Source organism: Natator depressus, chromosome 20, assembly GCF_965152275.1.
Source record: "Natator depressus isolate rNatDep1 chromosome 20, rNatDep2.hap1, whole genome shotgun sequence".
Classification (NCBI taxonomy): Eukaryota; Metazoa; Chordata; order Testudines; family Cheloniidae; genus Natator; species Natator depressus.
This window is the reverse complement of record NC_134253.1, coordinates 9688519-9711948: the sequence shown is the minus strand read 5'-3', so window position 1 is coordinate 9711948 and position 23430 is coordinate 9688519. Positions and strand designations below refer to the sequence as shown.

The 23430-nt window shown below is 45.4% G+C and overlaps 1 pseudogene; it reads right to left on the bottom strand.

Annotated features, from left to right (window-relative positions):
- Window positions 1–3418: 3418 nt before the first annotated feature.
- Window positions 3419–22615, bottom strand: LOC141975270 (gametocyte-specific factor 1-like; annotated as a pseudogene).
- Window positions 22616–23430: the final 815 nt, after the last annotated feature.

The window sequence follows — 23430 nt, the reverse complement described above, 5'->3', positions numbered from 1 at the left end:
CACAAACACATTCAAGGTCTCTGGAGGGAAACAGAGGGAACCAAACATTCAGGTGCCTAACTCCCCATCAGGGAGAGATGTACCACCGAGAGCTTACCCCCAGTGTGGGCTCACATGGAGCATTGGTCTGACCTGGCACAGCAATCCCTATGAGAGGGACGTACCATCAGCACCATGCAGTGGTAAACAGCTGCAACGCATTTAAATCCAAAGACATGCAGGGCTTGAGCAATGATTTACACAAACACCCTACAGGAGGTAACTTGTAGAGCATGCTGATCCAGACAGTTTGAACTCTGCTAGCTCCTTGGCATCAGCGTGTGTGGAGTTAGTTTTTGAGGGTTTGATCTCTGATATCAAGGGTTAACAGCATTCTGTCTAATCACCTTGGTCGGGATAATTTCGGGGCAGCAGCCGATATGTGAAGAACAGTTCTGCAGGAAGGTTAGGGCTGTGAGTGCTTAGCCAACACAGAGGGAATTTATAAGTCTGAGTCTCCTAACCAGCACCTCACATTTCTAAAGGAAACAGATGATGAGCACTCAATAGCAGCCTCTTCTCTGATCTTCAGTTACCGGCTCCTGCAATTAGATTAAAAAGCAAGACATTTTAGATAATCAACAATAGCAGCTCTATCATCATCCCCCAGTTGTAAGCAACAGACAAGCTGCTTTGGACTCAGTCTAGGTCCACAAGCTACCCCCTCACCAAAGTCAATCACTGTGTTGAAACTCAGACACTTGGACCGTTCTTCCACACTCGTGCTCACAGCCAGGCAGTTTGCGGTCTCCCCAAAGCAGCGACGCAGCACTCCTCACGCTACCACCACCAGAGCACAAGCAACTCCTGTACTAGCACAGGGAGCTAGCGTTTTGCTCCTTGGTCAGCACACCAGGGAGTAGGGGAATGGGACTGGAGGCCTGGATAAGGGCTTAGGGGCCCTTTCATATACACAGAGAAGGGGGCAGTTTATTAGACAAACTGTTCTCTGTTTACAAGCAACATGCAGGAAAAGCTCCTTAACTGGGAGAAGCAGATGTCTGACTGCTCTATATAGAGTCCCAGTGTATGGTGACGATGCTCTTATTCCTGCCCCTTTGGCTGTGCTCATGCAAGATCAGGACTAGTGCCCAACCTGAGCCCAGAGCTCAGCATTAGTTCCTTCCCAAAAATAGACCCAGCCTGTCTGGCTGGAGCTCCAACACCTTCAGTGGAATGAAAACCAAGCAACCGTCCTTACTGCTGTGTCTTTGGGAGCTGACCCAGCAGAACAAGGCTGATGCCATGCATCAGCCCATAGTGCAATGATTCATTAAGAAAGATCAAATATGAAGCACAGGTACGTTCTGTAGGTCTCCAGGAAGCCCTGCTAGACTGGATCCTCACCACACCTTGGCTAGAAAGCTGGCTAAAGCTTTATATGACCAGCTGCTCTATTTGGGCACGTTAAGGGTCGCTACCACAGACTTGGAGTAAGTCCTTCTGCTTTAGCTCACTCTCAACCAATCCAAATGTACACAGACACACCTGAACTCATCTCCAGTGTGTGTTTATCAATGCTGTGACCTTCAGGCACTGAGCTAAGCCATTCCCCCTTTCACCCAAGTATCCTCCTTAGAAAACCTCATCTCACAAGATTAATGTACTAGAAAATCTAATCAGATACAGGTGCACACAATCCCAAAGTGGCCTGCCCATACAGCGACAAGACTGATTGCAGGTTTTGTCTGTGAAATGTTCCAGTACCTGTCCAATGATACTTGTGGACTCTCCACCTGAAATCAGGACACCTACTGTCCAGCATCTGGAAATGGTCGACTATTCCATACCACAGCCAGCCAGCTCATAGTGATGACCGTAACAAAAGCTGATGAGCAGTCATTTTTCAAGTACCAATTTCCCATCCATGCACCTCAGCATAAAAAAAAAGCAGAGGGCTGCCGACAACGCACCCTGTACTCCCTAGACACATGCACCCAGCAGATTTTATTGTGAAATTGGTACAATATCCTGGGCTGCCTGGCTTTTTAATCATGGGAGGTGATTAAGCATCTGGTTGTACGTAACTGGTCTGCTTAAAAAGGAGTCCAAAAGAGGTGTTTTGAAGGCAAAATGCAAGCTTCACTGCTGCTCTAAGTACTGGAACATTTTTAAAGTTTAGTTCTGGCTTGAAAAGCGAGGATATTAGACAGTTCCCTTTACTCTGACCTGCCACTTATGTGCATTTGTTTGTTATTTTTCTGCTTACTTTACTGACCAAACTACTTCTGCTAGCACTGCAAAGCCAGCAAAGCTGAGAGGGAGAGCTGGCTTGCGTATAGCCAGATTAGTCAAACTGAGTTCCAGCTGCAGAATCTCTAATTCTTGGCAATGCACAAGCCAGCATGACTTTCAGATTCTTACTTGGATTCTAAGCTCTTTGGGGAAGGGACTGTCTTTTTGTTCTCTGTTTGTACAGCCCTTAGCACCATGAGATCCTGGTTGTAACAACGATATAAATAATATCATCATGAATTTTCTGGCCTAACACCTGAGGAAAACTTGGGAATTAATCATCTCTCTTGTTCCCCCGCCCATGTGTTTTATGTAAGGCTGCTTTTGACAGGACAACTGCACTTAAAGGGTAAAAAAAAATACCCTGCTTGGTGCAAAGAAGGAGTCAATTAGCATAGTGTATTACAATTTTCAGATTTTTCTTAAATCAGATTACAAGCAGACTATTAGACGTTATGCTTTTGAAACGTATTCATCGCTCAGCACCTCAGAGTTACAGTTACATGAATCCTGACCTACTAGCTCAAAATACAGTGATAAAAATAAACTACGGAAATAAGCTTCACACCAAGCCCCCATTTATGTGGAGTGTGTTTTGCACTGCAAATAACTGTCCACGATGCTGCATTCTCAGTTCATTCACGCTTTTGCCTGGCAATTTACAGCAGGCGTCAAGTAACGTGTGTATTTCAATGGGGATCTCCTGCAAAAGTGGAGGCCTTTTTTTTTAAACTGGCAAATTCCTACCCAAAGTGTAAACCGTAATAATGCTATTTTGTGCTTCTCCATCACCTTTCATCTGAGGATGTGTTATAAGTTGCATGTTTATCTTCTCAGCTAACTAGTAATACTTAACTTGCAGGGTAAGTATTACCATCCCTCCATTCTGTAGATGGGGAAACTGAGGCACGGGGAGCTTAAGTAACTTGCCCAAGATCAAGGAGACAGTCTCTGTAGCAAGTGGGGCTCACACTGGGAACAGATGCTCAGATCACAGAAACTCTGTCATATACTCAGAAGTAAAAGACCATAATCCTCCCTAATGTTTAAACTAATGGCTACTTCAAAGGAATTCTCTTGCAAAATCTTGCTTTCTTTCAAGCCACAGGCATCCCCGGAACAGGACAGCTTTATGGCCAGTCCGTCAAGGCTACAGTTTGACAAGGGGACCAAGAAAAATGCTCAATGGGTCACACCTCCTTCCAGTTAATGCTTGTTGCTGTTTAAGGGGTAAAAGATTTTCAATTAAGTATAGTGTAAGTACATGAAACTCCCTCCCTAAGATCCAAATGGCATGGAATACCACCAGGCTGTTTAATAATAGTTACCCTGAACTCAATGCTTTGGGAATCGGGCTCTTGGGACACTGGGCAACTGAATCAGTTTTTAAAGAACAAAACCTTGTGAAGAGTCATATGTGGCAAGAGCTCATAAGAGCTGCAATACTGGGTCAGATCATATTCCATCTTGCTCAGTATCCTGTCTCCAACAGTAGCCCCTACCAGAGCTTCAAGGGGAGTAAACACAACAGAGCAATTATGGAGTGATCCACCCCTCTCTTCCACTCCCAGCTTCAAGCAGTTACAGATTTAGAGTCACCTAAAGCATGGGGTAACATCCCTTATCATCTTGGCTAATAGCTATTGATGGAGCTATCCTCCATGAACTTATCCAATTCTTGCTTAAGCCCAGTTACACTTTTGGTCACCACAACATCCCATGTCAATGAGTTCCACAGGTTAGTTGTGCACGGTGTGAAAAAGTACTTCCTTTTGTTTGTATTAAACCTACTGCCTATTCATTTGATCAGGTGACCCCCTGGTTTTTGTATTGTGTGAAATGGTAAATAATGCTTCTCTATTCACTTTTTCTACAACAATCATGATTTTATAGGCCTCTATCACATCCCGCTTAGTCATCTTTTTAGTCTCTCCTTGTATGGAAGCCATTCCAGACCCTGGGTAATTTTTGCTTCTCTTTTCTGAGCCGTTTCCAGTCCCCACAGCCTGACATCTGCGGATCGGAGATCCACGTCCCCTCCACTAGCAGGACATGTGGTGGACAGGAAAGCACGGCAGCCATGCAGCAAAGGGCTGAGACAGGGCATTCAGAGTAAGGCATGGAGCTGAAGCTCAGGATCTGACTTTGGGAGGGATAACAGCCATTTCAGCTCATCAGATGACTGAGAAAAATGCCAAGTCTTGAGCCCACACTCCCCAACAACTACAATAGACTCATCCATAGACACCATTGGGAACAGACCCAGGCTTGTATATAGGGGAAATTACCAACATTTACTCCAGGGGGAATTTTGTGCCACAACACAGTGCAGAATTTGCACATAATTTCATTTCCCCCCCTCCCCCCAGAGCAGAATTAGTGCTGCAAAGCTGCTGGCTGTCAGTAGCAGATGCGGGACCCAGCAGAGCCTGGCTCTCTAGCTTGCAAATACATGACACTGCCAGGGGGAGGGGGAGCTGGACTTTTCCATGCAGGTGCAGTTCCCAGCATGTCCTGAAGGAAGAAAGTGGCATGCAGGAAACTCTGTACAAGCCTGGGACCCAGCATCAGGCTGTTTCTCCCTCTGGATCCCTGGGTTCTGGGTGGTAGGGGGTGCAGGTGTCTGGGGCACCCCCTTAGTCCCCCACAGCTGGACTCTGGGAGGGTAGGGGGTGTGGATGCCTAAGACTGGAGGGACAGAGATTTCTCCCAAGATGGGCCCAGCTGATGTGTGTGACACACTCAGACAGGTGCCCAACAAAAGCATAACAGAGAAACAGGAACTGGGTTGCTGTAGGAGTTTCTTTGACTCTCTACTCCTGGGGGAATCTTTTTTGCTGTCTGTATTGTTACAGACATACTGGCTGACAGGTAGTTTGAAATAAGATACCAAAATAATTGAAACTGGTGTGATTATATTATTATTTTGACAAATAAAATATACAGAATTTTAAAATATTGTGTGCAGAATGTTTAATTTTTTAATGCAGAATTCCCTCAGGAATACACATTACTACACCACTAAGTGGGTGACTTCCTACGTGAACACTTATTCCAAACAATGGCCTTTTTAGTTTAGATTACATCCCCTTGGAAGTAACACTGGTAGGTTTTCCTGGACACACACACCCTAGCTCTGAGATTTCAATCAAGTTTTGCAAAACCAACCAAATGCTACAGCTGCTGCACACGTGTACAGCGTCCACTGACTTCAGTAGCAGCTGAACCCGAAGAGCTACAACTGTGCTGAGCTCCACTGTGCCAAACTCAGCCCTGTTTGTAAGCCTCGACTTTTGTTCAACCAAGAGCGGTGAACAATTTAAATGTCAGATGCTACAGTAATGGGGGCAATACATGGAGCCTGACAACCTTTGACACAATGCCACCTACAGCAAAATAAAACCTGGATACAGAAGACACTCCATCCACTACAGAAATGCAGCTGCTTCTAGGGAGGATTGTGTTACAGAGCTCTCCATCTCCACTTGCTGATGGTGGTAATAAAAGCATTTCAGTTTATGTAGGGGAATGCTGACACACGGAATAAAAATACAGAGAAAAGTTATCCCGTTCCACTTTGAGCTAACATGTAGGTCCCAGCTTACAGCATGAGGAGACCACCAGCCGTTGTACTTACTGCTTTTCCAGGGTAGGCTATATGGTAAGGACTTAGGTGCTCTCATGCCTGACATTAGGTTACTCTTCTGTTCCATTACTACGCTGGACCCATGGCTGAAAGAGATCAAATACGAATTATCCTACACGTGTGTACTTCTTTTAGCCAAGTACCTTTTACTATAAATATTCAAGTATTTTTCTAAAACTGAAGACAACAGAGTATGTTAATTTAAACAAACCTTCATGCAATCAGAACAGTTACTTCTCCTCGCAAAGGCTAGAGAAAAGTGTGCAACATGTTGATGCCATCTACTTTGACTAAAATCCCCAGAATCAGTCATCCAGACAAGAAAGAAATAAGCCAAAGACAGCAAGAAAAACCAGAGTTAAAGCTTGATTATCAGTATTGCACTGCCCTCAACTGTAAATGGCATCTCAGCACACATGCCCTAGTCATCTCTATACATGCAGACTTCATGCAGACGTCTAACAGTGAATGCCAGTGAAAATGAGATAGGATCAGAGGCTAAAATAGGGAAAGAACAAGTTAAAAATTACTTAGACAAGTTAGATGTCTTCAAGTCAGCAGGGCCTGATGAAATACATCCTAAAATATTCAAGGTGCTGTCCGAGGAGATATCTGAGCCATAAGCAATTATCTTTGAAAAGTCATGGAAGACAGGAGATTCCAGAGGACTGGAAAAGGGGCAAATATAGCGCCAAATCTATAAAAAGGGGAATAAGGACAACTTGGGGAATTACAGACCAGTCAGCTTAACATCAGTACCCGAGAAGATAATGGAGCAAATAATTAAGCAATCAAATTGCCGAATCCTAGAAAATAATAAGGCGATAAGGAACAGTCAGCATGGATTTGCCAAGAACAAATCGTGGCAAAACCAACCTAATAGCTTTCTTTGACAGTGTAACAAGCCTTGTGGATGGGGGAGGGTAATGGTAGATGTGGTGTATCTTAAGTTTAATAAGTCTTTTGATATGGTCTCGCATGACCTCCTCATAAACAAACTAGGGAAATACAACCAAGACGGAGCTCCTACAAGGTGGGTGAATAACTGGTTGGAAAATCGTTCCCAGAGAGTAGGTGGCTCACAGTCAAGCTGGAAGGGCATACTGAGTGGGGTCCCACAGGGATCAGTTCTGGGTCCGCTTCTGTTCAGTATCTTCATCAGCAATTTAGATAATGGCATAGAGAGCACATTTATAAAGTTTGCAGACAATACCAAGCTGCAAGGGGTTACAAGTACTTTGGGGGATAGGATTAAAATTCAAAATGATCTGGACAAACTGGAGAAATGGTCTGAAGTAAATAGGATGTGCAACACTCCATATTCATCATAGTGTTATTATTAGGATCATTGATTATGGCATAATTATGATGTTTTGTACAAGATCGGTCATGTAAGGTGTCATTGGAAAAATTATGATTTGCTGAATATGATTATCCTATTTGTATGCATGTATCATTTTTGTATTTGAAGTTATGAATATTGACTAGGTATCTGTATTTCAAAGGGGCTTACTCTGGAAAACACCCACAGCCAGCCTTTCAGGTACAACAGTGAAGAAGCCAAACAGTGCTAATGGCTCATCAACAAAGACAATGGACTGTGGAATAGCTTAGCCTTCCTGTGGAAGGCCAGTCTAAGTTATAGCTGCTATGACTCTGCAAGGGCACGTGACCAGACCATGCTTCTGGACTCCATTTGGGGTACCTGAATTTTTCCACAAACTGGTCTGGGAACCAAGTTTGAAACAGAGCTCCTGCCATATGAAAAAGCTATATAAGGCAAGGAGTGACATCGTTGGTTGTTCTTCACTTCCCCACAACTCCACAGAGAGAAGCTCTAAAAGAAAAAGTCTTGGAACAGGGTAGGAGATCCCAAGCTGCAAAACAAATGCAGCTTGTCCCTTAAGAATCTGCAAGCCTGACTATCATCAGCCAGGGTGAGAATTTGTTAATTCATATCCAATCTTTCTAGTATTTTCGGCTTATAGTTTGCAGTTCTGTTTATTTACGAGGTAATCATTTATAATCTCTCTTTTGTAGTTAAACTTTTTTGCTTTATCTAAACTGGTATGCCTGTGACCAAAGTGTCTGGGGAAAAATCTCAGCCTGGTTAACACAAGTATGCATTGTCCTCTCCACATTGAAGGAATGGCGAACTGGGCAATAAATTCATACTGATTGGGGTTTTGATCAGGGCGGGATGGTACAGCTCTGGGGTCCCAGACTGGGGGTTATTTTGGCTGTAGCCTCTCTATTGCTGGATCATGCAGTGGCTGTCCAAAGCCTGCATGAAACTGCAGCTGGGTGTGTCCCTGCCTGTGTGAATGCTGCTGGGAGTGTAGGTCCAGGAGCAGTCTATAGCCTGTGACAGCAGCACAGTGCTGAGAGGGAGCCCAGGCTGGTGAGTCAGTGGGCTCAGTGGAACCCCAGTCCCAGGTGGCACCCCTGGGGGAACCCGTCACAGGATGAAATTCAATAAGAACAAATTCAGAGTACTCCACTATCAGTTGCACACATACAAAATGGGAAATGACTGCCTAGGATGGAGTACTGAAGAAAAGGATCTGAGGGTCATACTGGATCACAAGCTAAATAGGAGTCAACATCATTCTGAGATGCATTAGCAGGAGTGTTGTAAGCAAGACGCGAGAAGTAATTCTTCTGCTCTACTCCATGCTGATTAAATGTCATCTGGAGTATTGTGTCCAATGATTGGTGCCACATTTCAGGAAAGATGTGGACAAATTGAAGGAAGTTCAGAGAAGAGCAACAAAACTGATTAAAGGTCTAGAAAACATGACCTATGGGGGAAGATTGAAAAAAATTGGGTTTGTTTAGCCTGGAGAAGAGAAGACTGAGAAGGGACATAACGGTTTTCAAGTAGATAAAAGGTTGCTACAAGGAAAAGGGAGAAAAACTGTTCTCTTTAACCACTGAGAATAGGACAAGAAACAATGGGCTTAAATTTCAGCAAGGGCGGTTTAGGTTTGACAGGAAGTTTTTCCTTTTGTCCAAGTGGTTGAGCACTGGAATAAATTGCTTAGGGAGGTTGCAGAATCTCCATCACTGGAGATTTTTAAGAGCAAGTTAGACAGACAGCTGTGAGGGATGGTCTAGATCAGTGGTTTTCAAACTTTTTTTCTGGTGACCCAGTTGAAAAAAAATTGTTGATGCCCGCGATCCAAAGGAGCTGGGGATGAGGAGTCTGGGGTGTGGGCTGCGGCCAGGAATGAGGGCCTCAGAGTGTGGGAGGGGGTCAGGGCTCTGGGCTGGGGCTGCAGGAGGGGGCTCTGGGTTGGGGGGGTTCAGAGCTGGGGCAGGGGTGTGGTGTTATCTCGGGAGGCTCCTGGTCAGCGGTGCAGCTGGGGTGCAGAGGCAGGCTTCCTGCCTTTCCTGGCACCGCGGACAACGCTGCACCCCGGAAGCGGCCAGCAGCATGTCCGGCTCCTAGGCGCAGGGGTGCAAGTAGCTCCGCATGGCTCTCGCCCACAGGCACTGCCCCACCCAGCTCCCACTGGCCGGGAACTGGCCAATGGGAGTGCAGAGCCGGTGCTCGGGGCGGGGGCAGCGCATGGAGCCCTGGGGCTCCCCCCCCACCTAAGAGCTGGACCTGCTGCTGGCCGCTTCCAGGGCACAGTGCAGTGTCGGAATAGCTAGGGACTAGCCTGCCTTAGCTGGGCAGCACCATCGACGGGACTTTTAACAGTCAGCAGTGCTGACGAGAGCCGCCGCGACCCAGTGCCCTTCATTCCGCAACCCAGTTCTGGGTCACGACCCGCAGTTTGAAAACCACTGGTCTAGATAATACTTAGTCCTGCCATGAGTGCATGGGACTGGACTAGAGGACCTCGAGGTCCCTTCAGTCCTACAATTCTATGTCACTGTTACAGGCTGTAGAAGTTCATATGTTGATGACCTCTGATTAGACAGGTAAGGCACAGTACAATGATTTGGGTGTTCAGGGGTGAGACAGAGATAATGACCAGACACATTATGCTTCATTTTCCAATCCCGCATTGTGATTACACAAACAACAAAATGATTATTTCTAACTCAGGCCATGAGAGATTAGATTAGCTGTCAGAAGTTTAAGCCTAAATTGCTTAACAGCTGACATCAGTCTGCATTTCTATCAAGCCCAGCGTAACAGTTTAGTGTTTAATACCCCCCCCCACAAATACAGAACCAGTGGGGATTGAACCCAGGGCCATCAGCACTAATAGTACTACAGTAGAACTAGAGGAGTAACCATTATCTGGTAGCAACAGTATGTTCTTATACTCTCATATGGATCTGCCACTAAAAGGAGACAGGAAACATTGACCCAGGGGCACAGGACTGTTGAGTCATGCCAGTGGGAACGCCCCCACCATCACCCCAAAAATAGGATTCATAAAGTAAATTGCATCTTCCCAACAACACAGCAGCATGAGTTCAAAGTAGTCTGAAAGCACATCATTTATGGAAAGCACTGTCACAAGAAATACACCTTTTGCTACCTGTTGTTTACGCCACTACTGAACGTGCCCCAGACGAAAGTAGAATTTGATTGCTCCTGTAGATCTGCCAAAAGGAAACAGACATCACTGTGGCTCAGTACCGAGTGACTTCTGCAAGCGTCATAGCAACATCAAATAAGAAATACGGCAGAGACGCTGCTAGGTTTACAAAACGGAATGAGAATTTTCTACGGCTTGGCATAAGTGACAGCAGAGCAGACATTTAACTGAGAAATATAAAGTGTAAAGGTTATCATCAATTTCCATTTTCATCAAAGCACAGATGGTGCAACAGACTATATGGAAAACAACAGAAGTTCTGTAAAGAATAGAAGGCATGTGGAAGAGCCTGTGAAGCAGGGGAACTTAATTTGTTCATGGACAGTATAATTGGGTGTCCCAACACATGATCTGTGCAGAAGGATCTATGGGACCTCTCTCTCCTAGTCCATGTGACTTCTTTGGGGACAAGAAGAAGGGAATAGCAGGCGCTGACAGCCCGTGTCATCAACCTACTTCCTTACCTCTATCCCAATCTTCTTCACATGGAGGCGGCTGCCACATGCTGACAATGTTCATCTTCTCTCCCTGGCAGTTATTTGACTGACTCACTTAAAGCAAAGAAGAGTCTTAGTGAGAAAATCTTTTTGGATAAATAAAATCCTATTTTAGGTACATTAATCATTTTTTGACCTAGCTGTAGAATAGCTCTAGGCCTTGGAGAGGAGCAGCATACACTGGAAGCTGATCAGGTACTCCCCTAGTCTTAGGAGCAAAACTCTTGAGGCCAGGGATGGGCATCTTGAAGGTAGCAAAGGGATACAAAATCCATGAGAACCCTTTGGTGGGCCATACCTTAAGAGGCTATATATTGTCTAACTCAGAAAGGTTTGCTACAACACCGAATGTTTGGCAAGCCAAATCAAATGATCTGGCAGGGTGGATGTGGCCCCCATTTGCCAATGCCTGTTTTAGGCCTTTTCTAAAGCTAAACAATTCTGCACACACCTTCCAGCAATGGTGCAGCTGCTCCAACATACGAATTGGGAGAGGGTTCAGGTGTGTTTCTACTGTCATGTCACAAAAATCTTCTCAGGGTTTTTTCACTACTGTCATGCTCTAAGCCCTGTCTACATTAACATGCACATCATTGCTATCTTCAGTACAACTCTACATTTGCCAGAGAATAGGTACGTTTTCCAGTGTAGTGATAGCCATATAGATATCAGTGGGGGGAAGAACTGGAACACGACCCACATAACCAAGTGATTTAGGTGCTGGGCTGACAGACCTGGATAGTGAACTCCTCATCACAGAGCAGACAGCATGGGCAGTGGTAGGGAAGCTTCTCCATAGTCCCCTCCCCAACTTGCCCCACTCTGAACTGGAGGAACCTAACTCCTGTTGGGAAAGTTATTCAGCCTCCCTGGCTCAGTCATGGCTTTTCCGCTAAGATAGTCAAGTAGGATGTAACAGAAGTGAGGATTGTTATGATCTAGACACTTGTCCATTAAGAACTGGACTGAGACCAATTTATTTCACATATGCCACTAGACAGGCTATAAAGATTTTTGGTCACTATCAGGTCAGATCTGCACTGGAGACCCACCTCTCTCATGGCCACTATCTTTCCTCTCTAAGCCATCCAGATTCCCAGCTAGATCTCATTCAACACACACAGTTTATGGCATAATGCACAGTTCCCATTTTAATGCTAAAATCTCTGGCAGATAACACATGTAATGCAAGCCAGTTGCCTCTCAGATGCTTAGGAGAATTTCCATGGGCACAGAATGAATGAAACTCAAGCCTTCAAGGACTCCTGCTGCTTCAGGATCATGAAGCACTACGGGTAAAGGGTTGCTTATGGAATAATAGAGCATTAAAACAATCTAACATTAACAGCAAAAGTTACGTTAGAACTCCGTTAGCCCAAGAGTTCCCAAAGTGAGTTTACAGAGCCAAAGGAGTCTACTATTTTCTCACCAATGTCTTCCTCAATGCAGCTTTTGTCATCACAGCTTGATATATGATGGCTGATCTCAGCTCTGGGAACCTGATGGCGGGCATTAAAGGGGCATGTGGCTAGCTGCTTTGCAATTTCAGGGTGGTTCTAGAGAAACAGAAAAAGCATGTGCTATCTCACTGAATTCACCCAAACCCTTGTGTTTTCTAATCACCAGTGAAGGGTTTGTGCAATCTGCATCCTGAAATAGGTTGAAAAAATTAAAACAAGGAAAGTCAAACTTAGTTCAGGTCCTGAGCACAAAAGCAGTGGAAAAACAGCAAAGCATACGCATCCTTTATGATACAGCCTATGTTTGTTTATTTTTACATTTAAACTACGCCCTGAATTTATCTGACTGAAGATCAGCCCCAGAACAAGCACAGTGAAACTGTTGCAGTGTCAGCACTGGCATGCTTCAATGCACAGATGAAATTGCCCTAAGAAGCCGACCTGGGGAGTAAGTGCTTTGAAACCCTAAATAATTCAGCCACTTTATTTTTAAATTAAGTAAGCGACAAACTAGAGAACAAGAAGAAAGTCAAGGAAAGTGTGAATGATGGAGGCAACCTAGTGACAGAGGATGTGGAAAAAGCTAATGTACTTTTTTTGCCTCTGTCTTCACGAACAAGGTCAGCTCCCAGACTACTGCACTGGGCAGCACAGCGTGCGGAGGAGGTGACCAGCCCTCTGTGGAGAAAGAAGTGGTTCGGGACTATTTAGAAAAGCTGGACGAGCACAAGTCCATGGGGCTGGATGTGCTGCATCCGAGAGTCCTAAAGGAGTTGGCGGATACAACTGCAGAGCCACTGGCCATTCTCTTTGAAAACTCATGGTGATCGGGGGAGGTCCCGGATGACTGGAAAAAGGCTAATGTAGTGCCCATCTTTAAAAAAGGAAAGAAGGAGGATCCAGGGAACTACAGGCCAGTCAGCCTCACCTCAGTCCCTGGAAAAATCATGGAGCAGGTCCTCAAGGAATCAATTCCGAAGCACTTACAGGAGAGGAAAGTGATCAGGAACAGTCAGCATGGATTCACCCAGGGCAAGTCATGCCTGACTAATCTAATTGCCTTCTATGACAAGAAAACTGGTTCTGTGGATGAAAGGAAAGCAGTGGACGTGTTATTCCTTGACTTTAGCAAAGCTTTTGACATGGTCTCCCACAGTATTCTTGCCAGCAAGTTAAAAGAAGTATGGACTGGATGAATGAACTATAAGGTGGATAGAAAGCTGGTTAGATTGTCGGGCTCAACGGGTAGCGATCAATGGCTCCATGTCTAGCTGGCAGCCGGTATCAAGTGGAGTGCCCCAAGGGTCGGTCCTGGGGCCGGTTTTGTTCAATGTCTTCATAAATAATCTGGAGGATGGCGTGGATTGCACCCTCAGCAAGTTTGCAGATGACACTAAACTGGGAGGAGAGGTAGATACACTGGAGGGTAGGGATAGGATACAGAGGGACCTAGACAAGTTGCAGGATTGTGCCAAAAGAAATCTGATGAGGTTCAACAGGGACAAGTGCAGAGTCCTGCACTTAGGAGCGAAGAATCCCATGCACCGCTACAGACTAGGGACCGAATGGCTCGGCAACAGTTCTGCAGAAAAGGACCTAGGGGTGACAGTGGACGAGAAGCTGGATATGAGTCAACAGTGTGCCCTTGTTGCCAAGAAGGCCAATGGCATTTTGGGATGTATAAGTAGGGGCATTGCCAGCAGAGCTAGGGACGTGATCGTTGCCCTCTACTCGACATTGGCGAGGCCTCATCTAGAGTACTGTGTCCAGTTTTGGGCCCCACTCTACAAGAAGGATGTGAAAAAATTGGAAAACGTCCAGCGGAGGGCAACAAGAATGATTAGGGCACTGGAACACATGACTTATGAGGAGAAACTGAGGGAACAGGGATTGTTTAGTCTGCGGAAGAGAAGAAGGAGGGGGGGATTTGATAGCTGCTTTCCAATACCTGAAAGGGGGGTTCCAAAGAGGATGGATATAGACTGTTCTCAGTGGTAGCTGATGACAGAACGAGGAGTAATGGTCTCAAGTCGCAGTGGGGGAGGTTTAGGTTGGATATTAGGAAAAAATTTTTCACTAGGAGGGTGGTGAAGCACTGGAATGGGTTACCTAGGGAGGTGGTGGAATCTCCTTCCTTAGAAGTTTTTAAGGTCAGGCTTGGCAAAGCCCTGGCTGGGATGATTTAGTTGGGGATTGGTCCTGCTTTGAGCAGGGGGTTGGACTAGATGACCTCCTGAGGTCCCTTCCAACCCCGATATTCTATGATAAGTCTCTGCCTGCGCTAGAGCTGAAGTCTTTGCAGTTAATTTAACCCTCCTGAAACAGGAGGGAAGTTACTCAATGTTCCAGCTGAGGCCACATCTATGTTGGGAGCATTTTGCCAGGATAGGTAAACTAGTACGGACATAGAAGAGCACTACTGGCCCCCACTGAATGAAGAGCCTTTACCCTTAGAAAAGAGCAAGAATACAAAGAGGACGAACCCACTGCTCAGGCTTGCTCTGCATGGCTTTTATATTACTAGAGCTATGTTGGCTAGGGGCGTGATTCCTCACCAATACAATCAGACCAGGACATCATCTTTACACGTGGATGCAGTTATACCGGTATAAGTGTGCTTATACCAGTACAACTAATATACACTAGCACTGGAGAGCTTAAAATAAGATACTAGACTGAGAGGACAAAAGAAAGGAGCAGATTCTCCTCTTAAATATACAGCATTCTCGCCCAGGATAGAAGACTGCGAAGAGGGACTTGCAGACAGATGTACACTGAATAGAGTTATTAGCAATATAAAAAAAAAGATAGCTTAGCAGCTCTACTGCTCTGATTGCAAAGTAAAGAATTAACTGCAACATCAGATCACTTCTGCTTTGGCCAGCCAGAAGGCATCCATATAACACTGGCTGCATTTGCTCCATGGCCTGAAGTGGGAAGTAAATACCCTGGTCCCATGAGTGAACTGTTGGAAGAGAATAGGAATTCTAGGTATTCTGAAGAACCTGTTTCGCCTTTCTTCAGGGTAAATGCACTGATCTGAAGGGCATTACTAAATATGAACTGGATGCTTTTACGAAGTGGTAAATGGATGAGCGATATAAATATGAAATAAAGACGGCTTCTTCCAGCCTAATAGCAAGTGAATGCATCCTTCTAGCAAAAGGCAGCACAGCATACTGAGCTCACCATGCATTAGCATTTGCAAAATATGATTTCCCAAGTGCATTAGAGACCTTAACATCCCATCCTACCTTCCTGCACTTTATAAGATGATAGGGAAACCGACAAGCCCTGATTTGATGATATTTATCATAGGGACATTGTATTAACCTCTCTGGATCCAAAGCATCAACTGGAAGAGAAGGAATAAAAAGACAAAAGAAAAAACATTCTGTAAAACAAGATTTAAGTTCATCATCAACACAATTAACAAGAGTGGAAACATACTAGGTACTGGAGCTGCCCTCTAACGGGGTTAAGCCATCAATTTTTAATAGCCGAGACAAAAATGCTAAACTGCTAAGTTGGCAATCACTGTGTGTACCCAACCAAATTCACTTCGGATTTTGGGTGAGTGGAATATTCAATTAAAAATGAGGAAAGCGCAATCAGTAGTGCAGAGTGGCCACTACATATTAATGACTATACTTATGCAGAACAGTGAGCTGGAAATAAACATTACTATAAAAACCCTTGAAGCTACCAAATTAGCTAGTTGTACAGTAGTGACATGCTAAGGATTGGCAGAAGCATGGCATTCTGAAGTAAATCCTTTTGCATTTACCTTCATACTCCAAGGCCATCTCTGCTGGATTAAGAAAAAAATCAAACTGAAACAAACATGTCTGGAGTAAAGGATGCAATTTGCACTACAGTGCACTTGGCCCTGTAAAGTGAAGAGGTTGGCAGGTGCTTAAGAGCCCAACACTCACTGAACATAGTGAGGGCCTAAGTCACAGGCACTTTTTGAAAATGTTCCCTCCTAGTCCATACTATGACCCAGAGACAGGCATGAATCACCTTAATCACTTAACAGTTACACAGAAGGGACAAGGTAGGGGAGGACCAACTTCTGATAGTGAGACACACAAGCTTTCAAGCACACATAGACCTCTTCTTCAGGATTCAGTTTGTGTCCATGCAGCAGCTTTCTTGCCATCACAAATGTGTCTCCCCTCACACCTTCCATGCTATTTATCCACGTTTGTATCAGAGTACAGAGGGCATGCACAAAAAGGAACATGGGCCAACGGACTGTGGGAGGTTTTCTAGATAGCTGGAAGTAAGGGGGACGGGCCAGATTGATTACATAAATCAGTGTTTTTCAACCTTTTTGATACCAGGGACCAGCTTAGAATCATAGAATATCAGGGTTGGAAGGGACCTCAGGAGGCCATCTAGTCCAACCCCCTGCTCAAAGCAAGACCAACACCAACTAAATCATCCAAGCCAAGGCTTTCTCAAGCCGGGCCTTGAAAACCTCTAAGGATGGAGTTTCCACCATCTCCATAGGTAACCCATTCCAGTGCTTCACCACCCTCCTAGTGAAATAGTGTTTCCTAATATCCAACCTAGACCTCCCCCACTGCAACTTGAGACCATTGCTTCTTGTTCTGTCATCTGCCACCACTGAAAACAGCCTTGCTCTATCCTCTTTGGAACCCCCCTTCAGGTAGTTAAAGACTGCTATCAAATTCCCCCTCACTCTTCACTTCTGCAGACTAAATAACCCCAGTTCCCTCAGCCTCTCCTTGTAAGTCATGTGCCCCAGCTCCTTAATAATTTTCGTTGCCCTCCGCTGGACTCCCTCCAATTTGTCCACATCCCTTCTGTAGTGGGGGGACCAAAACTGGACGCAAAGCTCCAGGTGTGGCCTCACCAGTGCCAAATGGAGGGGAATAACCACTTCCCTCGATCTGCTGGCAATGCTCCTACTAATACAGCCCAATATACCATTGGCCTTCTTGACAACAAGGGCACACTGCTGACTCATATCCAGCTTCTCATCCACTCTAATCCTCAGGTCCTTTTCTACACTGGAGCAGAGCATGGGATTTCCTTCCTTCCTTCCCAAGTGCAGAGTTCTGCACTTGTCCTTGTTGAACCTTATCAGATTTCTCTTGGCCCAATCCTCCAATTTGTCTAGGTCACTCTGGACCCTTCCCTACCTTCCAGCATATCTACTTCTCCTCCCAGTTTAGTGTCATCTGCAAACTTGCTGAGGATGCAATTAATCCCATCATCCAGATCATTAATAAAGATGTTGAACAAAACCAGCCCCAGGACTGACCCCTGGGGCACTCCGCTTGATACCAACTGCCAACTAGACATGGAGCCATTGATCACTACCCGTTGAGCCCGACAATCTAGCCAGCTTTCTATCCACCTTATAGACCATTCATCCAATCCACGCTACTTTAACTTGCTGGCAAGAATACTGTGGGAGACCGTATCAAAAGCTCTGCTAAAGTCAAGATATATCACATGCACTGCTTTCCCCATATCCACAGAACCAGTTATCTCATCACGGAAGGCAATCAGGTTGGTCAGGCATCACTTGCCCTTGGTGAATCCAAAGCTTGCAGCCTTTCTAAACAGTGTCAGGGGGATCTGAGGGACAGGCCATTGAGAAAGACTGACACAGGTACTTAGGACAAATGGCTACTTGTGACGAAGTGGAAAATGTCCTAGTGTTTGTATGAATACTGTGCGCGCCTCAGTTTTCCCTATGCGTTGCACAAGTATCTAGGTGGGGGGATAAGGGTGTGGGACCTTTGCAGATACCCCGAGAGGGAAGGTGCAAGTGCCGTCTAGCTCCCTGGGCCCAGACAATAGTTGTATCCTGGCAACTGATTGCTGGGCCCCATCCTCTGCACAAGCCAGTTGGAGGAATTGGAGAACAAAGGGAGGTGGAGGCCAGGTGACCGGTTTGCCTGGGGAACAGCATACAAGATGGAGGAGGGGCAACTGGGTGTGACTGTAGGTGGACTGCTGGAGGCTGGTCAGACTCCTGGTTTGGGACTCAGGAGGAGAGACCCATGGCTCTGGGTCTCCTCAAGATGAACTTTGCTGTAACTTCCTGCTTTCTGTGCTAACAAGATTCTGCTCTGTGCTGTGTTCCAGACGACTAATAAACCCTTCTGTTTTACACCACTGGCTGAGAGTCACTCCTGACTGCTGAAGTCGGGGGTGCATGGCCCCTTTGGAGGGTGTGTAAGGTTTCCCCAGCTGTCCTATTCAGGTGGCTCACTTCAGGGAGCTTATGGCATGCGACAGGGATGCTGAATGCTCCGAGGTCAGATCAAGGAGGAGCTGAAGCCCAGGAGGCTTGTCCTAGTGAGAGTGTGCCCCAAGGGGCAGTCACACTGCAAGAGGGTCCTGGTCTGGGGGCTAGTCTTCACCAGACTCACTGCAGCTGCGCTAATGTAGGGCAGTAGTGTAAACGCACTATGAAGACCAGAGAGCGCTTTCCTGTCAGCATAATTACTCCACCTCAGTGAAAGGTGGAAGCTCTGACAGAATGAGAGTGTGTCCCACTGACTTAGTGCTGGTGCGGACAGCTCAGGGGGGTGGCTTTTTCATATCCATGACCGACACAAGTTACATCAACTTAAGCAGAAGCGTAAACAAGCCCTGAACTTCATTCAATGGTTCCAGAGCACCAAGCCCATGCATCCATGAACTACTACTATGGGGGGAAAAAAGTCCCCAATGCATCAAACCAACACCATATACCTGGCTAGGCCTCTGGAGAGGGCAGCACCCTTACCTGACCATGGTACTAATTAGGGCTGTCGATTAATCACAGTTAACTCACGCGATTAACTCAAAAAAAAATTAAAAAAAAAAAAAATGAATCGCACAGTTACATTTCAATTGGTATTCTATTGTGTGTGTGTATTAAACATTTTCGGGTGTATTCTACATTTTCAAATATATTGATTTCCATTACAACACAGAATACAAAATGTACAGTGCTCACTCTATTCTATTTATTACAAATATTTGCACTGTAAAAATGATAAACAAAAGAAATCACATTTTTCAATTCACCTCATACAAGTACTGAAGTGCAATCTCTTTATCGTGAAAGTGCATCTTACAAATATAGATTTTTCTGTTACATAACTGCACTCAAAAACAAACCCAATGTAAAACTTTAGACCTTACAAGTCTCCTCACTCCTACCTCTTGTTCAGTCAGTCACTGAGAGAAACAAGTCTGTTGACATTTATGGGAGATATGCTGCCCACTTCTTATTCACAATGTCACCTGAAAGTGAGAACAGGCGTTTGTATGGCACTTTTGTAGCCGGCATTGCAAGGTGTTTACATGCCAGAGGTATTGAACATTCGTATGCCCCTTCATGCCTCGGCCACTGTTCCAGAGGACATGCTTCCATGCGGATGACACTTGTTAAAAAAATAATGGGTTAAATAACGTGTGACTGAATTCCTTGGGGGAGAGCGGTGCGCCCCCTGCACTGTTTCACCCACATGCTGCCACAGATTTTCTGTTATAGCAGTCGCAGATGAATACCCAGCAAATGATGTTCATTTTAAGAACACTTTCACTGCAGATATGACCAAACACAAAGAAGGTACCAATCTGAGATTTCTAAAGATAGCTACAATACTCGACCCAAGGTTTAAGAATCTGAAGTGCCTTCCAAAATCTGAGAGGGACGAGGTGTGGAGCATGCTTTCAGAAGTCTTAAAAGAGCAATACTCCAATGTGGAAACTACAGATCTAAACCACCAAAAGAGAAAATCAGCCTTCTGCTGGTGGCATCTAACTCAGATGATGAAAGTGAACATGTGTGGGCCACACTGCTTTGGATCGTTATTGAGCAGAACTCATCATCAGCATGGACACATTTTCTCCTGCAAATGTAAACAAACTTGTTTGTCTTAGCAATTGGCTGAACAAGAAGCAAGACTGAGTGTACTTGTAGGCTCTAAAGTTTTACATTGCATTCTCAAACAAAACAATTTTTTTTGTACATAATTCTACATTTGCGAGTTCAACTTTCATGATAAAGAGATTGCACTATATTACTTGTATTAGGTCAAGTGAAAAACACTATTTCTTTTGGTTTTTTGTACAGTATAAATATTTGTAATGAAAAATAAATATAAGTGAGCACTGTACACTCTGTATTCTGTGTTGTAATTGAAATAAATATATTTGAAAATGTAGAAAACATCCACAAATGTTTAAATGGTATTCTATTATTTTTAAGTGCGCGATTACATTTTTCAATTGCTTGACAGCCCTAGTACTAACAGGATATTAACCATGTTGCGTCTGTAGCAAAACGCATTTTGGAGCCAGCCACTGGTAATAAAGTCTATTATGAATTATGGCAAGGACAGGGCCTTAATAAGAACAGTCACTTCACTGGGATGATCCCCAGGAAATTGATTTAGGCCCTGGCTGCACAAGACATGACTGTAGCTTTATAACCAGTTTGTACCCCACACAGCAAATTTGATCTGCTAGTTGGATCATCCATTTCTCCAGACCACAGACATGCTGCAGCTGGGGGACATAGTCCACTAGGTCAGTGTGGGAACTCACAAACCATGATGCACACTGTGGAGGACTGCAAAATGGCAACTTCCTGGAGCTCTTCATGCCTTGAACATCACTGATAAGAACGCTGCGGCTTGGCCGGATTGCATACACTAAATTAATAAAACGAACCACACACAGCTGAGTTACGCCCCCACTCCAGCCTTCCTGGCTCACAAAGGTTGGGGCATGATGTAGAGTATCTGCACCCAATACACTGCCTAGAAGCATTTGTCTCAGAACACCCAGGCCCCGACCCAACAACTACATATTACCCAGCCGGTCTCACACCCCCCTTGAAAAACCTAGGTATTGTTTCTTGCTGTGATATTGACCCACATCATCCTTTATTGCCTCTAACGTTTGTGTGGTTTTGAATTGCAAGACCACCGCTGCACCTGGTTTTGGGTCCCAGAATGAAAGAAGTTGTGAACTGCTGCTCTAATACACAGAAGCATATATTCACCAAACTTAATGCCTATAGTGGAAAGTTACTCCACTCCCTCCTTTAACCAAGTTTAAGATACTTTCAAAGATCTAAGCGATCTCTCACTGTATCTTTGCAGGAACCATGAATAGAAACAGAGAATTACAGGACTGGAAGGGACCTCGAGAGGTCATCTAGGCCAGTTCCCTGCATGAATATTAGAAGCCAGCAAAGAAACACTTACCATAGTTGCCTTCTAAATCCATTTGACTGATGCTGAAAGAACTGAAGCTTTGTTGGAGGACGCTTTGAGCCAGTCTCTGAGTGTCACTCTCCTCCTAAAAATATCAACCCTACAGACGAAAAATGAGGAGATTCACAGATTTCTAAGGCCAGAAGAGAATTATGATAATCTAGGAGTGGTTTTTAACCTGCCACCGGCAGACCCCGGGGGGTTCACAGATTATGTCTAGGATTTCCAAAGGGGTCCTGCTCCTCCATTCAAAATTTTTTAGGAGTCCTCAAATGAAAAAAAGTTGAAAACTACTGATCTAGGCTGACCTTCTGTAGAACACAAGGCATAGGACTGCCAGGAATTAATTCCCATTTGACCTAGAGCAGATCTTTTTGAAATCAAAATTGGATGTCTTTCGAAAATTTGATGGAGAATCTACAACAGTTGGTAATTTTTCCAATGGTTAATTATCCTCACTGTTAAAAATAAACCTTATTTCCATTCTGCATTTTTCTAGCTTCAACTTCCAGGCACTGGAAATAATTTTAAAGTCATTTCAATTTATCCATCACAGCTATTAAGTGTCAAAGATCAACTGCACTACAGCAAGTGGTAGACTTTACAGCTACGCTGTGCAGGCATAGGATACAAGCTTATTCTTGGGGGCCCACGTATAATGTAGGGTACCGGGAACCACGTATTCTTGTGCTCCACAGAGAAAAGGTTTCCTCCAAGATGCTAAAATCCACAGATTTTTGTCGGAAACATCCTCTTTTCCCAATACATTTAAGAGGATTCAAAGAACCAGTTCCCAAGAAAAATTAAGCCACGTATTTGCGGAGCTCAGTTATCTTTTCTTATACACACTTAAAGTAAAACACACTTGAGCCCCTCCACCTGCCTGAGAGGTCAACACTTTTACACCTACCTTGTGGCTCATGATCTGTATGAAGAACTTGGTTCCTGATATTTTAGTTAAAACAAAACAAAAACAAACAACACAAAGAGTTAGATTCTCTCCTGTCTTCACTGCAATTCACACAATTTGAATGCATCGGTCCTCTAAAAAAAAATCCTTCCCCCCAAGATTATAAGTCTAAATAAGACAGAATTTAAAGGACTGCACAGTCTAGAGACAACCTGAATCTCAGATTTGGTTGCCCATCAGAAAATATGTTTGCTACCCCGCCGGCCCAGCTGGGGAAAGGGGGAGGGGGAGGGAGGGGGAAGGGCTACCCGGCCAGGGGGAGGGAAGAGGGAATAGGTTACCGGCCCGGGGAAGGGGAGGGGAACCCGGCAGGAGGCGTTACCCAGCAGACTTTGCGCCGAACCGGGGGCACGCGGTCTCAGTGCGAAGGCGGCTCCTGGAGCTCCGGAGCAGGCACCGCGAAGCTCCCGCGTCCTGCGCCGTGAGACCACAGCGAGGCTCCAACCCCCCCCTCCCCTCGGGCACCCCAGCGAGGCTCCAACCCACCCGCTCCCCCTCGGGCACCACAGCGAGGCTCCAACCCCCCCTCACCTCGGGCACCCTAGCGAGGCTCCAACCCCCCCTCACCTCGGGCACCCTAGCGAGGCTCCAACCCCCACTCCCCTCGGGCACCCCAGTGAGGCTGCTCAAGTCAGCCCACCCGCGGAAGGGGCGGGGCGGGAGGGGCCTGGGCACTCGGCGCAGGGTTTAGCTGGCGCCCCCCAGGGTCGGGCTTGGATTGGAGCAGGCCGTGTTGGGAGGGCGGGGCGAATGGGGGAGTGCGGCTA